This window comes from Myotis myotis, unplaced genomic scaffold, assembly GCF_014108235.1.
Source record: "Myotis myotis isolate mMyoMyo1 unplaced genomic scaffold, mMyoMyo1.p scaffold_m19_p_1, whole genome shotgun sequence".
Lineage (NCBI taxonomy): Eukaryota > Metazoa > Chordata > Mammalia > Chiroptera > Vespertilionidae > Myotis > Myotis myotis.
Window position 1 is genome coordinate 134,623,440 of NW_023416313.1, and position 18,561 is coordinate 134,642,000.

The 18,561-nt window shown below is 37.5% G+C and overlaps 1 protein-coding gene across 5 annotated transcripts in view; it reads left to right on the plus strand.

The window, feature by feature from the left end:
* The window catches only part of SLC25A21 (solute carrier family 25 member 21), a 533,790-nt gene that overhangs the window by 66,634 nt on the left and 448,595 nt on the right, over positions 1 to 18,561 (plus strand). The gene's annotated exons all lie outside the window — the stretch shown is intronic.

Genomic DNA, 18,561 nt, shown 5'->3' on the forward strand with positions numbered 1-18,561 from the left:
CAACAAAATACCATAGGCTGGGTGGCTTATGAACAACAGAAATTTATTTATCACAATTCTAGATGCTGGGAAATCCAAGGTTAAAGTACAGTCAGATTCCGTGTCTGGTGAGAATCTGCTTCTTGGTTCATAAATGATTGCTTTCTTCTCACTGTGTCCTCATCTGGCGGAGGCAGTGAGGATGCTATCTGGGATCTTTTCGTATAAGGGCACTAGTCCCATTCCTGAGAGCTCCACTCTGAAGGCTTAGTCATCTCCCAAAGGCCCCACCTCCAAATACCATCACACTGGGAATTAGGGTTTAACATATGAATTGGTGGACACATAATCATTTAATCTATTGTAATCTCTAAATATTTTAGTTTGTGTTTCCTATGAATAATAATATTCATAAGCACCGTACAATTATCAACCTCAATAACTTTGTCACTGATACAAAACTTTTATGAGATTGGTGGAATGTACTTTATGGTATTTTACCCCCTTCACTACCAGGTCTAGTTTAGGATCATATATTGTACTTGGTTATATCTCATTAGTCCCTGTTAATCCAGAACCATTTTTCAGCAGTTCTTTATTTTTTATATCATTAGAACTTTTGAAGAATTTAATAGACTTTTTCTCATTTTGGGTTTGTCTGATATTTCTTTATGCATTCTTGTGTGGGATACTACATAAGTGATATGTTCTAGAATAGCACAACTAGAGTCACACATGTTCACATATGCCTCATTTGTGATGCTATTTTGAACATCCAGTCAAGGTGTTGTTCATTGCTACCTTCTTTATTCATGCCCTTTCTGCCATATGTTTTTAGTGAATAACACAGTTATTTCAATTCAACAATATTTATTGAGGACCTCTGTGCCATATACTATTCTAGACCCAGATGGTATAGCAGTGATCAAAACAGACACAATTCCTGCTCTCATGGAGCTTATATTTTGTCTTGGACATATGTTTTTTATTTCAATATGTAAAGCTATTTCATTTTTTAAAACACTGGATACTAGTATTTTACTTTGTTGCATTTAGGTGCCATAGTTTATTTAACCAGTCACCATTGATGACGTTTAGCTTGTTTCCACTCTTTCTTTTTTTTTTTTGCTATTACCAACCATGTTGTAATTAGCACCCTGCAATGTGGTCTATTCATCTGGATGCATGTGTGTGTGCCTATATAAATGTAAGGATGTTTGTGTTTATAATTGTATGTATATATGTCTGTGTGTGTGTGTGTGTGTGTGTGTGTGTGTGTGTGTGTGTGAATGTTTGTATATGTGTGTGAATGTTTGTATATGTGTGCATGTACAAACTTATTTACCTGTAGCATGATTCCCTAGAAGAAAATTTATGGTTCAAACAAATTTGGTTTTTACATTTTGATAGATGCCACCATTTTTCTCTAATTTTTGTTCTTAGTACAATATTTATATCTCCCCATTCTCAGCAAACTGGACACTACCAAATGTTTTAAATTTTTCCCTGCTAATAGGTACCATCTGACCTGGATGGTAATGAAAAGTCCAACCTCTTCCTAGTCTGGTGTATAAAGTGCCTGTTTGTTGCAGTGCTATGCGTCTTGTCCTCCAAGAGACCTGCACCTGGGGGACAGAGACTGATCACAGGGTGGCTACTTCAGAAAAATTGCCTAATTTTTCTTCTTCTAGCCTAATCCTATCTAATAAAAGACAAAAAGGGTAATTGACCGTACCTTTGCTATGCTTCCCATTGACTAATCAGGGTGATATGCAAATTAACCGCCAACCAAGATGGTGGCCGGCAGCCACGCAGCTGAAGCGAGCAGGAGGCTTGCTTGCTTCAGTGATGGAGGAAGCCAAGGTTCCCCACCTGCCGCGGCCCAGCTCTGACCTCCGGAAGCAACACAGTTTCAATTATAGACGCTAAACAAACCCCAGATGCCTGCTTTCAGCAGTCTGTGGCCTCAGATCTGGAGCTGACTCTCAGCTCCAGTGACAGCAACAAAGTTTCAATTATAGAAGGTAAATAAATCCCAGAATTAAAAAAAAAAGAAAAGAAGGAGAGGCTGGGAGCTTCAGTCGCTGGCCAGCCTGAAAACTGCCATCAGCCCCTCATCCAGGCTGGCCATGCACCCCAGTGAGGACCCCCACCCTGAAGGTGGTGTGACTAGCTGCAATTAGCCATCAGCCCCTGACCCAGGCTGGCCAGGCACCCAAGCGGGACCCCCACCCTGATCCAGGACACCCTTCAAGGCAAACCACCCAGCCCCCACCCGTGCACCAGGCCTCTATCCTATATAGTAAAAGGGTAATATGCAAACTGACCCTAACAACAGAAAGACTGGGAATGACTGGTCACTATGACACACACTGACCACCAGGGGGCAGACGCTCAATGCAGGAGCTGCCCTCTGGTGGTCAGGGCGCTCTCACATGGGAGGAGCTCTGCTCAGCCACAAGCTAGGCTGATGGCTGCCAGTACAGCGGTGGAGGTGGGAGCGTCTCCTGCCTCCTCAGCAGCTCTAAGGATGTCTAACTGCAGCTTAGGTCTGCTCCCTGCTGGCAAGTGGACATCCCTCGTGGGCTGCCGGGCTGCCAGAGGTATGTCTCACTGCCATCTTAGGCCCAATCCCTTGGGGAGCAGGCCTAAACCAGCAGGTGGTCATCCCGCCAGGGGTCCCAGACTGCGAGAGGGCACAGGCCAGGCTGAGGAATCCTTCCCCCACGAGTGCACAAATTTTTGTGCACCGGGCCTCTAGTCCTATCTAATAAAAGGGTAATATGCAAATTAACCATCAATCCATCACAAAGATGGCGGCCCCCAGTCCTCTCAGCTCCTCTGGAGTCCCCCAGTCCAGGCAGGGGTGGCCTCTGAGAACGGGCAGCATGAGCGGTTTGGCGGAATGCTTGCCTCATCACCACGGCGACGAGGTATGTGTTCCACCCTGGCTGTGGAGGGCCTCTGGGCAGCTGGTGCAGAGGGGCCAGGCCCTGCAGAGAGCTACTGGTGCACAGATTCATGCGCAGGAATACTAGTGAAATATAACTGACAAATAAAAATTGTATGTTTTTAAGATGTACCATGTAATGTTTTGATACTCGTATACATTATAAAATGGTTAACATAGTAAGTTAATTACCATATCCATCACCTCACACAATTACCTTTTTTGTCAATGTAAGACTAATTTAGGTCTATTCTCAGCAAATTCAAGTCTAAAGTGCAATATTGTTGACAAAATAGTTACCATGCTGTGCATTAGGTTTCCAGAACTTGTTCATCCTACATATCTGAAGCCTTGTACCCTTTCACCAATAATAATTCCTCATTTCCCCCACCCTGCCACTCCTGATAATCACCATTCTACTCTCTGCTCCTAAGAGTTCAACTTTTTTAGATTGCACATATGAATGAGAACATGCAGTATTTGTCTTTGTAAACCTGCTTTATTTCCCTTAGCATAGTGTCCTCCAGGTTCATCAGTGTTGTTGCAAATGACGAACACTGAGGTGGATTCATAAAGGTGTGAGGTGATTTTCATTGTGGTTTTGATTTGCATTTCTCTGATGATTAGTAGTGTTGAGTACTTTTTTCTTATACCTGTTACTTCTTTTGAGAAATGTCTACTCATGTCCTCTGTGTTTTTTTTTTTTTAATTGGGCTACTTGTTTTCTTGCTATTGAGTTGAGTTCCTTATACATTTTGGATACTAACGCTTTATCAGATGATTTGAAATAATTTTCTTTCTTCCTGTAAATTGTTGCTTCACTCTGTTGATTGTTTTCATTGCTGGGAAAAGCTTTTTAGTTTGGTGCAGCCCTATTTGTTTACTTTTGCTTTTGTTGCCTTTGCTTTTGGGTTTTACCCCCAAAGTCATTGCCCAGATCAATGTCAAGAAGCTTTTTTTCCTGTTTTCTTCTAGTAGCTTTAGTTTCAGGTTTTATGTTTAAGTCTTTAACCCATTTTGAATTGATTTTTGTATATGGCTTGAGGTAAGGGTCCAATTTCATTTTTCTGCATATGATTATCTAGTTTTCTCAACACCATTTATTGAAGATACTTGTCTTTTCCCCTTTGTGTGTTCTTGGCACCTATGTCAAAGATCAGATGAGCATAAATGTCTATATTTATTTCTAAGCTCTCTACTCTGTTCCATTGCTATTATATATCTATTTTTATGCTAGTACCATACTGTCATTATTACTATAGCTTTGTAAAATATTTTGAAATAAGGCAGTGTGATGCCTCCAGCTTTGATCTTCTTGCTCAAGATTGCTTTGGATACTGTGGTTTTGTTAGGATTCATATGTTAGGATTTATTTTTGTATTTTTGTAAAAAAGGCCATTGGAATTTTGATAGGAATTGCATTGAATCTGTAGATCATTTGGGGTAGGATGAATATTTAACACCTAATTGTAGATTGAAGTCTATTATAGAAAGAAATCTTTAAAATTTAATTCTACACTTGACCACATTGCTATGATATAGGAATGTTATCAAGCGCATAAAGACATTTTAGTAGGAAGCTCATGCAATAGTATAATTATAAATAAATAATTGAAAATGTACATTTAGGCACAACTCCTATGCTATTTACTGTGTGATATGAAGAAGGTGTTAAAATAAAGTCTCCAGACTTGCTAGAGTATCACTCAATCATTTTTGAAACATATATAAAACTAAAGAGAAAAAATTTGTTTATGGCAGATGACCTTAGAATTATCAAAACTGTTTAGCTAGATGGCCTGATCTCTCTTTAAAGTTATTACTCATGTTTATTTGGTGGTGGTGGAGGTGGGTGTGGGGGGGTTTAGGTGGAATTCCTCTACCTTGGGAGGAAAAAATCAGATTAAATGGTTTGTTTGTTGAAGAAACCATTAATTTTTGCATTTACCCCTTATGCTTTCATCCCTCCCCCCCCTATTTTTCCTGTAAGTCCTCTCCCCTCTATTCATTCTCCAAAAAGAAGGTGTGGATATTTTGAAAAGGAAGCCTTTTTCTTATACACTATGAATTTTGCCTACAATGGGCTAATTGCCAAAGCAGTTTGCCACCTGTGGGAGTAATTAGTCACTTGTCAGACCTTCTGAGATTAGTCAATTGCAGTTGCAGTTTATTATACAGTTTTGCATCCACAAATAACTATGGCTGTTAAAACCACCCATAGAGAAAAAAAAGACTAGGCAGAAGTTTTACAAAGTTGGGATATTGCTTTACATTTATAAATGAAGCTTGGGTAACATTCAGCTCTATTCTTTTTATCCCAACCCAGAGAAACTGGAGTCTGGGATGCTGAAGTAAAAGTATTTTAAAGTAATCTTATTTTAAGGGGTGAGCAGGACACAAGGTCATGTTACCTTTGTAATTTTACTTGACAAACTAAAGATGAATATTGATTGGTTATATAAAGATTTTAGTTTTCTGTAGTGCAAATGTGTACTAGTATAATATAAAATGAGCCACTTTATATTTAAGGCAATTATATCAAGAACTTTGTTCTCATGGGTGAGCAGCAGTGTGGATAGCAGCCACCTTGATTAGCCATCCTAGGGTTAATCTGGTATACTGTTTATGATTCCATCCATGGAAGGTATTCTCCATTCTACTAATTAAATTAAATGTATTTATCAATGGCTTCTATTATCAGTCATGCTTTTAGGAAGGAAAGAGTCTATAAAAAGATGAGCAAAGATAATTCAGGTAATTAACATTTTCGTGTGTGTGTGTGTGTGTGTGTGTATTAGGAACAGACAGGTAAAAACTAGTATGTAAATATGTCAGAATTCTCTTCAGTACAAGAAAAATAGAACCTCACCCAAGTTACCTTAAGCAATGAAGGGTATTTATTTATTAGTTATTGAATAATTTTAAAATATGTTGTAATAAATGTGAGCTTTTGGCCAGTAGTTTAACACTATCATGGAGGACCCAGTTTGTTTACATGTCTCAGCTCTGCTTCGTGCAATGCCTGCTTCCTCCTGAGGCTGGTTCCTGCCATGCCTCTCAGAGAGAAACCATTTTTCCAGGAAGAGCTCAGAAAATAGCTCCTGGAGTGTCTTTAGCCCAGACTGAGTTGTGTGCTCATCCTAAAGGAATTACTGTAGCTAGAGGGATGGGATGCACTAATTGGCTTAAAGGCCAATAGCCCACTTCTAGAGACAACCCTACCTAAACAGTGTGGCTGGGAAATCTGAGATCTAGGTTGGTTGGGGTGGGGGGATATGGATGCTAGCAACAACTACCCACTATAACAAATAATAGTAATCCAAATACTGCAATAAGGTAGAGACAGTATTATATGGTGGGTCGGGTATGGATTGACACTATTATCACAGTAGTTATAGTGCCATCAGTGTTCACATTCCTAGTATACTAAAGAATCTATCTATATAAAACCCTAATATGCAAATAGACCGAGCGGCAGAATGACCGGTTGCTATGACGTGCACTGACCACCAGGGGCCAGACGCTCAATGCAGAAGCTGCCCCCAGCCCGCAGGCCCCAACCAGCAATGGCGGTGGTGGGGGGCGGGACCAGCGAGCAGGCACTGCCAGGCCAGCCAAGGTAGGTGCGAGTAGGGGGACCCCTGATTGCCCCACTGGTCACCCCACAGAGGGAGGTGACTGTCGGCAGTGGTGGGGGGAGGGGCTGGTGAGTGGGCAGTGCCAGGCCAAGGCGGGTGTGAGTGGGGGCCCCAAATACCCCACTAGTCACCCCACAAATCGGCCCTGATCGCCAGCCAGGCCTCGGGACCTCACCCGTGCACGAATTTTGTGCACTGGGCCTCTAGTAGGAATATATTGGAAGGGTTTTATGATTTACCATGTTACTAAAAAGTCTGTGGCCACTGGAATTTATCAGTTAACTTGTGAAGGCTTTGCTTGATTTTCAGACTATGACCCTAGCTCTCTGAGAAAAACAACTCAGAGGGAAATGTGAGGGGAGTATTTATGTATGAATGTATATACAGTTGATGCTCACTTGTAGATTTAGTATTTGTGAACTTGCCTATTTGACAACATTTATTTGTAAACTCAAAATCAATACTTGTGGTGCTTTCACAGTCAGTTGCAGACATGTGCAGAGTGGTGAAAACTCAGTCATCCGAAGTGCATGCTTCCAGCTGAGATTGAGCAAGGTGATGTTCTGCCTTCCTATTTAGCTCTCATACTGTAAAGAAGTGTCCCTTTCCTGGTCTATTTAGTTCCGTGTTTTTCACATTTTTGTGCTTTTTTGATTGGCGATTTCACTGTTTAATATGGTCCTCAAACATAGTGTTGCTAAACGCAAGAAGTCTGTGACGTGTCATGTGTTTGATAAGCTTATTTCAGGCATCAGTTGTAGTGCTGTTGGTTGTGAGGTCAATGCTAATAAGTCAACAATATGTATCAAATAAGGTGTCTTTAAACAGAAACTCATGTAAAATAAGGTTGCATACTGATCAGCTGATGAAAAGGTTGTGACCAGATGCTTGCAGGAACTTAACCTTGCATTTCCCCTAGGAGCAATGGGTTCAGAATTCACTAATTCAGTGTTAACAGTGACTTTATAGAGCATAACTCAGGCAAATAATGGGAATTGATGGTGCATATGTGGCTGCACTTAAACAAATGAAGAAAATGGTATCTGGGTCCAATATCCAGGAAAGGATTTAATTACAAAGTTCTGGTATGTAAAAGTGTAAATTCATTTTTATTCCTGTTAGTTGAAAGGAAGGAGTTCAGTTTCTAAGTTGTCCTTTTGAGAGCCACCCCCAGTCTATCTGCAGGCCGCCTTTCTCTCTCCATCTGGACCTTTCCAACCATACCCTCTCCAGCTTCTCTGAAATTATAGGCCAGGACTTAAAGGCTTCAACTGAATATTGAAAGTTAAGTAGCATCAGCCTCAAAAGATGTAATTAAAAATAACACACGATGAAATTCTCAGTCTTGTCACAGACCACATTTGTTACCTTCCTCATCCTAATACCCTAAATGAAATGCAGTCAAACTCTGAGCTGTAACAGGAGATCATGAGTGAGCTCCACTAACTGAATCGTGGTAGGTAGTGTGAGGAGGTGTCTTCTGTATCGGGGCTCTGCTTGCATCATTCCATTTGACTTGCGTTTTGCTCAGGCTTGGGGCTGTGTTGCCAGCAGCAAGTATGCTGACTGAAAACTGTCACAACAGCGATCATTACAATCCAGGAGTTGAGTTTGACTGGAACATATGTCTTCAATTTTAATAGCTCAGCTTCCCAGATGCCCTAAAGGAGAATATTGCCTGAGAAGGAGCTTTTCATGTAAGAATAATTTGTGTTAAGTAGCTCAGTGATCTGTTTGTTAGGTTAGAGCTGACAGTTTGTTTATATTTCTAAAGGGGTATGATGAATGGGGGAGAAGTTGATGCTAATTAGCCTAAATTGTTCCTAAGAATGTAGAGGGCTTTGCCAGTCTCATTGTTTCTGTTTCTTTGCACATTTTAAATAATTGAATGGAGCTCAGACCATTCATCATATCAGGCAAGATGGAAATAAATGAATTTAGCACGGGTCCACATGTGTGATGGAAGATGTCACTTTATAGGGCAATTAGATAAGACATCAACTTGGGACTAAAGCAGACTATTCTAATCCATTTGCATAAAAATATCAAACATGAATGTTTTCATTTGCTCTATTAATTATCTCTGTCATCATAGAAGAATATAGCCCTTCTTTCTGAAAACCCACCTATCCGCGTTAAAGAAGTAATGCTGTGGTATAAAATTTGGCCAAAGTCTGTGGCCATATTTTCTAAGAAAGTTCCCTCCCCTCCCCCTGATGTCTGCAAACACCACTAGGAAACTTGTTTGAGGATGGGCTTAGCAATTGGCTAGGTAGATAATAAAAAAGGCGGCAGAGGAACATTTTTGAAAATTGAGTATGAATTCTTATTGAATTCCACAATAAGAGCAACAGTACCAGTAGGGCATATTTTAGTTATTTCTCCAGAGTTGTCATGTGTTTATTTGTCATATATGCAGGGTTACATGGTGATATGATGAGAAGCCTATGAGGTAACTTCCTGTCTGAGTTGAGCCAGCATTTCCTCTAGATAATAAGGTTAACATGAATGGATTATTTTATAAGAATGTAGGAAAATATACATGTAATATTTGTGCTGCTAACACACATTTTGAGAATTAAAATAAAAATGAAACTAAATTTAGAAAGTCTATGATATTTTCAACCTTTTAATCCTCATTGGAGGCCATTCTTTTTTAATTTATGCACATAAAATACCACAGGAAGAGATGGTATAAATTTGTGGACTGTGGAGAATGAGTGAACATTTTTGAATCAGGATCTTTAAAAGGGGTGAAATTTGAGTATGATTAAGTTAGGAAAAAGCCTCGCTCACGGCGGAAGTCAGAGACTCTGTATACATTATGGGCATGTCATGGCTTTTAAAAAGTTATGTTAGACTTCTATACAAATTGTGAAGGAATTTGTATAACCCCAAACAAAATTCTGTGTGGTTCTGAACTCTTCCAAAGTTGAAAAAAGAGGGAGAGCGATAATACTAGTTAGTATTCCGATCGGAAGCAAGCCTCACCGTCGGGTGGGCTGGTCCCTTGCACTGCCTGGGTGTTTTTTTGGTCACTAGTTTTCTCAGAAGAAACTGATCCTATGGCTTATGCTAGCCACGTTTGTGCATATATGCCCTATAATTGGCATTTATTAAGGAGACCTTCAGTTTGATGGATGACTGTCAGAGCTGAGCTGCTGGCTTTGAAGAGAGTTGACTTTTCTTGAGTTCTGTTATATTAACTCATTAGAACTCTGCACTACCTCAACCCGCTCTTTGTTTACTTTCTTATAATTAAGATTTTTGAACAAGCGATTTTCAGAGACTTGGCAGGGGCCGAATCTCAACTCAGAGACTTTGACAGAAAGGTATGCGACAGAATGTATATTCACAACAAGAACTCCTGATTATTAAAAGCAAGGTTTTTTTTTTGTACTCTCTTTAGTTAGCTGCCCAGTTTCAATTGATTTTAAACATAAAATGATTTATTAATTATCTTTACTTTATATCATTAGCTTCATTATTCCTCAACTTTTAATAAGAAGTGAATTCTATGAAAACAACAGCTGCAGAAATATTTTTAAGTTAGAGTATTTAAATTAGAGCTTGTAAGTATTATGATATTTTAACAACAATTTAAGCAAATAATTAGGAAATAATTAGGACCATGAAAGGCCATCTGAATCTAAATATACATTTTCAAGAGAAGAAATGCTTATATATACTTAAACATTCAATTGTGAGTTATCAGTAAGTCCCAATTATGTTTTTAATTTTATAAAATGAAAATCCCCAAAGTGGTGACATATATTTAATGTTAAAACTGATATTTCACTTTCTCTTTTGAAATCCCAAAGAGAGTGCACCTGAAAATGAGAATCTTTTCCAATATGCATTGGTGAGACAAACCATATTTCCCATTAGGCTTGATGTAACTCTCACAGACTACCTGGAAAGGCATAAAATAGTGATACTGTGTTTGATATATGTTTAAAAATTTTTTTTTAGCTGTTATCTAAAAAAACTAAGGGCTGAGGAGAAAGGATGTGCTTTTACAAAAAGCAAACATGGTTGGAGAGTGTTTGCATTGAGATTCCAGACTCACTCATGGTTCTCATTTCTTACTTGTTATAACTAGTTGATGAGTAGATTACCTGTAAGGCCTATTTAACAAAGATGGTTGCTTGATGAGTAGAGGCATTCATCACATTATCCCAATATCTAGATGAGTGAGAAAGGAAAATAAAGCATGAATGAGGAAGGAAAAATAAGTAGCCTCTATTTGTGAAAATGAATACTGTGCTGGGTCATAATTGATAGGCAGCCTTCTAAGTAATGAATTCTTTAAGTAATTTTATGGGAAGTGCTTCTGTAGAATGGTACCAAGTCACTTGACTAGACTTTATAGCGGGGAAGGGAAAATGAAACTCAGTTGTTTTCAGGTCACAGATAATTCAACTTTCTTTACTTTCTAAAAGGAACTTGAATTAGCAGAACAATGTTTAGATTTCTTTGCCAATGAAGACAACCTTTTAAGTTTAGTGATGAAGTTGATTCATTTTTATTTCATTCAGATGATGGAAAACATAACTAATTGGCTCCTTATTTGGTCCACAATGCTCAGTTAATGTATTCAAAGCTATTACTAGATTTAAAAAAATGAATTCACAGGTCAAAACTTCTTTTATTGTGGAGGAAACTGGCAGTCATCAAAAGGGCCATTAAAAAACAGTTTAATGAAGAAATATGTGACTGTTTAAGAAAAGCGTCTAGTCTAAACTTAGCAGGAGGGCCATGTATCCTTTTTTCTACTAGGCTGCAACAGTATAAGAAAATAATCTTGCATATTTTAGGCTTCTGTATAAATTTTTACTTCAGAAAGTCATTACTTTAGCTGCACAAATAAAATATAATTACACATGGAAAGCTTGAAGCTAAAATCAAGTCCTCCCACTAATTTTATATTAAAATGTATGAAATTGTATCTTTTTATTTTTAATTGATGTATTAGTGGTAACTAAGACTTTAATTTTAAATGTCTTTTTCCTTTTAGCCTAAAAACAAAGACTAGCACTTATTGATAGTGCCCTATGTAATAAGCACTGTTTTAAGTATTCCACGTGAATTAATTTATTTAATCATCACAAACTCTTGAGGTGGGTACTATTATTATCTTCACCTTAAAGGTTATAAAACTGAGGTACAGCAAGGATAAGTTAGTTGGACAACATGATACAATCAGTAAATGGTAGATTGGAGATTTGACCATAGGCATTTCGACTTCACATCTATGGCTCTTAACCATTGTGTAATGTAGCCTTTAGATTGGTTAAGTAGCTGAGAATCTACACACAATAATCTAAGTCCACCAAAATTATTATCAAAAAGACATTTTGGAATAGTGTTTTAAAAATAGGAGAAATATTCCTTTTCTAAAAGGAATATTATGTTAACACAACTATACACATGGTAATATCCTTTATTCGTAACTGTCATATCCCAGCTCATGACTAACTAAAGGGTTACGGGCTAGCAGTGTGATCAAGTTTGTACTATGTGTGGTTGTCGCATTTTGGGAAGGACAGGATTTGACCTATGGCCTACCCAAACAGTTGTAATATTGAACCACATTATAACAGAGTTCTGCTTTGTTTTAAAAATACAACTATTATTTTGAAAAGGAGATAAAGAAACAATAATAAAGAGAAAATCTAGACTCCAAGAAGTAGTTTCTATAAAAATTTGTTAAGTTTTCAAAAGTAAGTGTTTTGAAGTCTGTTTAACAAAGTCCAGAAATATTTAGGTTCAATAAAGGAGGCTGGTTTTTATCACTAGCCTGGAGTAATGAATTCTGGGATAATCTAAGCTGATTAACCTTAAAAAATATTTTATTTTTGTAACTTTAAGAAAGAGACCTTGCAGAGTTGAGTGGATTGCAGCTCCTAACCTCATTGAAGATAATGAATGCAAAGGTATAAAATTCAATACATAATTTTTTTAAATTTCAAATTCTTAGACAAAGGGATTTTGATTGTCCAGATATTTTTGAAGTATCTAGCAGAATATGATGTCCACACAACCTTGATGAGAAGGGTGAGAATCAATGTTTTCATCTCAATGTAAAACAGAAATTGTGCACAAAGATAAAACTTCTTTTAAAATCTTTCTTATGAAGAAAAGTAAGCAGTAGATATAATTTTTAATGCTTATTTATTCACCCCAAATTGGTTGAATGTGTACTATACATTGAGGCTACTGGAGTGAGCAAGGCAGACAACCCTTTAATGAGCTAACATTCTAGTGAAGGAGACAAAAATAAACAAAGGAATATTAGATAATCATAAAAGTTATGAAGAAAGTTAAGCCAAGTAAGGAGATAGAAAGTGATATCATTTGGGGGCATGGAGTGGTAATTATTCTAAATAAAGTGGTTAGGAAATGCTTCTCTGAGATGCTGATATGTGAGCAAAACTAAATAATAATAAAAAGGTACAGTGGCATTTCTAGAATATTTATCATCTAGGATAAATAATTTGTAACATTCCCCTCCTCTTTAGAAAAAATATTTTTTAGTAATAATAATAATACAATGGCTAGAAAAAAACATAATGAAAAAAGTTATTGAACTTCATATGTTATCATACCAGTAACAAAATTAATTTAAATAAAATAAACATTACAAAAGAGTAATGGATTAGGATTTTTAATTACATCATTATATTTTTTAAAAAATGATTTGAGAGAGAAAGGGAGAAGGAGAGGAAGAGGGAGAGGGAGAGGGAGAGGGAGAGGAAGAGGGAGAGGGAGAGGGAGAGGGAGAAAGGAAGAAACATCTATTGGTTGTCCCCCGTACGGACCAGGAATAGAACCTTTGACCTTTTGGTATCTGGCGGGATGACACTCCAACCAACTGAGCCACACCAGCCAGGTTGTACATCCTTGTATTTTTTATAAAAGGGGAAAAATAACATACCTTACATAGTATGCAGATTGCACCATGTTTCACTATTTTAAATCTTTTTTGGTAGAAACAGCTTTATTGAGATACACATACTATATAATATACCTATTTAAATTGTATAATGCAAAGGTGTTTTTTTAGTATACACATAGAGTTATGCAATTTTTATCACAATTTTAGAATACTTTATCACGCCAGTTGTTTCCCCATACCACCACTCCCCTTCCTCACAGCCCTAGAAAACCACTTGCTGGATCTATAGATTTGCTTATTTGGATTTTTCATATACTAGTAAATGCAATCATAAATATGCCCTCAATTGTAACCAGTATCTTTCACTTAGCATCATGTTTGTAATGTTCATCTATATTGTACCCTGTATCAGTACTTCATTCTTTTTTTTGCTGAATAATATTCCATTGTATGGCTATACCATATTTTATTTATTCATTCATCAGTTGGTGAGCATTTGGGTTGTTTCCAGTTTTGCTATTATTAATACTTAAATCTATTATGAACACTAATGTACAAGTTTTTATGTGAACACATGTTTGTCTTTGGGGGGGGCTATAAACCTAGAGTGGAATTGCCAGGTCATATGGCAACTCTGTGTTAAATCTTTTGAGGAACTGACAGACGTTTTCCAAACTGGATGATACACCATTTTACATTCCCACCAGCAATGCATGAGGGTTCTAACTTTTTCACCTCCTTTCCCACACCTGTAATTATCTGACATTTTGATTCCATCTATCCTAGTGGGTATGAAGTGGTAGTTTGTTGCGGTTTTGATTTGCATTTCCCTGATGGCTAATGATGTTGAGCATCTTTTTATTTTCTTGCTGGCCATTTGTATATCTTCTTTGTCTACTTTTAATTGCATTATTTGTCTTTAGTATTGAGTTGTAAGGAATATGTATATATTTTAGATGTAAGTCACTTATTGTACATATGATTTGCAAATATTTTCTCTCGTTCTATTGATTGTCTTTTATTTTTTTTGGTCGTGTCCTTTCAAGGCAAAATTTTTTAATTTTGATGAAGTCCAATTTTTTTCCTTTGTTCTGTGTGCTATTGGTGTCATATTTAAGAAACTATGGCCTAATCCAAAATTATAAAGATTCACACCTATGTTATTTTATTAGTTACTTATATTTTTAATAAATTTTCCATTTTAATTTTTATATATTTTAAATAAACACTAATTTGAAAAGATACATACCTCTCCATGTTCTTTGCAGTATTATTTACAATAGCCACAATATGTAAGGAACCTAAATGTACACCTATATTCTTTTTTAAAAGTTTTATAATTTTAGTTCTTGCATTTTGGTTTTTGGTCCATTTTAAGTTGATTTGAGATGAGGGTCCAACTTTATTCTTTTGAATGTGGATATCCAGTTGTTCCAGCACCATGAGTTGAAAAGACTTTCCCTCATTGAATTGTTTTGGCACTTTTGACAAAAATTAATTGAGTGTAAATGTGAGCATTTATTTCTGGACTCTCAACTCTATTTCCATGACATATGTGACAGTCCTTATGCCAGTACCACATTGTCTTGATTACTGTAGCTTTGCAATAATTTTTGAAATTGAGAAGTATGAATTCCCCAACTTTGTTCTTTTTGAAGACTATTTAGGCTATTCTGGCTCCCTTGGAATTCCCTGTTTTAAATCTTGAATACAAATAAAAATCCCAAGAAGTGAAGTAACATGACAATACTGAAGTAACTCAAGTTCTGTTTCCTCATCTTTTCAATCAATGTGCTACCACAATTTATTTTAAATCTATTGTTTAAACTGAGGAATGTGGTAACACAGAGGTTGGAGACACAAACGACCCAAAATAAACTGTAACTATTCCAAATCTATTTTAGTAATTTACTTTTGAGATAAATGCAACTATCTATGCCAGCGTTTGTCTGAGGGCCACCTGGGAGTTCTCAGAATCAACTTCCATGTAGAATACATGTTTATTAAAGGACAAATAATAATTTTTTTTGAGGGGAAAGCAGTATTTTTTCATTAATGTTGTTTTGAATTGCTGATGACTGTGTTTTAGTTTTACTACTGTTATAAAATTCTCTAAATTACCTGTCCACTGGGTGGACTGCTCCTATCATTCCAGCTTTGGAAGCCCACCGAGGAGGAGCAAATCATTCTGAGACCTAGAGGAAGAGCTTCCCAGGAAGAGGGAACAGAAGTGTTAAGCCCTTTCATTACAAATGAGTTTGAAAATTTAAGGAACTGAAAGAAAACCACTTTTGTAGCCAGTGCATAGACGGGCCAGGTGAATGGTAAAATATGAGGTTGGAGCGAGTGGCAGCCAGAGCAGTGGCTTATAGGTGAGGCCACCATATGAGTTATAGTTCAAACTATGGCACTTCTGAGAGTGAAAGGCTATGGTTAATTCAGCAAGACAACAGGTTTAATGGGACTGCCCCCAGAGAGTTAGGATGAATAGTCACGCTGCTTACAGGATATGGCATAGAGTTATGTTTTCACTATCCATAGAATCCAACCCAAAAGGACAATCGTGATGAAAGCTAAAAATTCTTAAATGCAGGAGAGCAATACTGTAACCCAACACCATTCGTAATTTGTGAACTAGGGAAGCTGAATAGTATGTATAGTGTAGTGGTTTAGAGTAGTGCTTATCAACTTTAGCATGCATAAGGTCGCATAGAGGGCTTGTCAAACACATGGGTAGGCCACACTCCCTGAAATTATGATACATTCCCAAGTGTATTTCTAACAAGCTCCCAGGTGCTGCTGATACTGCCACCCATGGAGGACGAGACTTTGAACAGCACTGATTTAGATTTCAGAGACTTGGTTTGTATTTCAGAGTTTTTTTGGTTACCAACTGGGTGGCTTTGGACAGTCAAATATTCTTTCACATTTCTTTTCTTCTTTATAAAATGGGGATTGTAACAATCTTTGCCTTATATGAGTGTTGTGAAGAGTAAATGGTATGAGCACTTGGTATTATAAGCACTTAGCAGATGTTGTTGTTATAGTTAAGAAGAAGACTAATTGTGGTAGGTAATACTCATTAGATAAAACTAGGGATGTGTTTCAGATACTGCATTGTAAATCAACTCCAGAAGTACCTAGATGCAGTTGCACATGCCCTAAGTATTAGTGCCTGACACCTGGTGAGCTCTTAATACTTGCTGACTGAATAAACAACTTTGAGAATTAATTTAATAGTACTGTAAGGACTGAAAGAGTTGATCCCATTCTATTATACCTCTTACTCTCAGAATATACAAACCATCACCAAAATGAGAAAGACAACCCACTTCACGAGAGAACATATTCACCAATGATACATCTGATAAGGGGTTAATATCCAAAATTTATAAAGAACTCATATTACTCAACACTAAAAAAACCAAATAATCCATTTAAAAAATAGCTAAGATCTGGAAACAGCGCAAGTGCCCATCAGTAGATGAGTGGATAAAAAAGCTGTGGTACATTTACACCATGGGATACTATATAGCAGTCAAAAAGGAGAACCTCTTACCATTTGAGATAGCATGGAGGGACCTGGAGAGTATTATGCTAACCAAAATAAGCCAGTCAGAGAAAGACAAGTATCATGTGATCTCACTCATATGTGGAATTTAAAGAACAAAATAAACTGATGAACAAAATAGATCCAGAGACATAGAAGCATGGAACAGACTGTTGATCTCAGAGGGAAGGTAGGGAGGGAGGATGGGTGGGAAGATATCAACCAAAGACCTTGTATGCATATATGCATAACCCATGGACACAGAAATAATAGTTTGGTGAAGGCCTGGAGTGTGGAGCAGGTGTGGATTAGAAGGGATCAATAGGGAGAAAGGGGAACATCTATAATACTTTCAACAATAAAGATAAATTTTAAAAAAATGGGCAAGCCCAGCTGGTGTGGCTCAGTGGTTGAGCATTAACCAATGAACCAGGAGGTCCTGGTTTGATGCCAGGTCAGGGCACATGCCCCGGTTGCATGCTTGATCCCCAGTGTGGGGCATGCAGGAGGCAGCTGATCAATGATTCTCTCTCATCTTTGATGTTTCTCTCTCTCCCTCTCCCTTCCTCTCTTAAATCAATAAAAATATATTTTAAAAAAGATGGGCAAAGGACCTGAATAGATACTTCTCCAAAGAGGATAAACAGATGGCCCATAGACATGTGAAAATATGCTCAATGTCACTAATCATCAGAGAAACGGAAATGAAAAGTACAATGTGATGCCACCTCACACTTGTTAGAATGGCTATCATCAGTAAGTCAACAAACAACAAGTGTTGGGGAGGATATGGCAAAAAGGGAACCCTCATGCACTGTTGGTGGGAAGGCTGGTAGGTGCAGCTAGTGCGGAAAGCAGTTACCTGAAAAAAATGGAACTTCTTTATGACCCAGTAGTAGATGAGTGGATAAAAAAACTGTGGTGCAGCCGGACCAGAATGGCTCAGTGTTGAGCATTGCCTAATGAACTAGGAGGTCAGTGTTTGATTCAATTCCCAGTCAGATTGTGGGCTTGATCCTCAGTAGGTTATATGCAAGAGGCAGCTAGTTAATGATTCTCTCTCATAATTGATATTTCTATCTCTCTCTTCCTTTCCCTTCCTCTCTGAAATCAATAAAACTATTTTTTTTTAAAAAGGAGTAAAACAACAAATTCTCCCTTCTCTCTCTCTCTCTCTCTCTCTCTCTCTCTCTCTCTCTCTCTCCCTTTCTTCCCCCTTCCTCTCTGTCTCTAAAATCAATTAATAATTTTTTTTTTTAAAAAAGCTGTGGTTCAGTTACACAATGGAATACTACTGGGACATAAAAAATAAGGAAATCTTACCTTTTGCAACAGCATGGATGGCCTTGGAGAATAATATGCTAAGTGAAATAAGCCAGTCAGAGAAAGACAAGGACCATATATTTCATTTATACGTGGACTCTAATGAACAAAGTAAACTAACAAACAATATAGAAACAGACTTACAGATACAGAAAACAGGTTGACAGCTGTCAGAGCAGAAGGGGATTATGGGGGCTGGATGTAAAAGGTGAAGGTTTAAGCA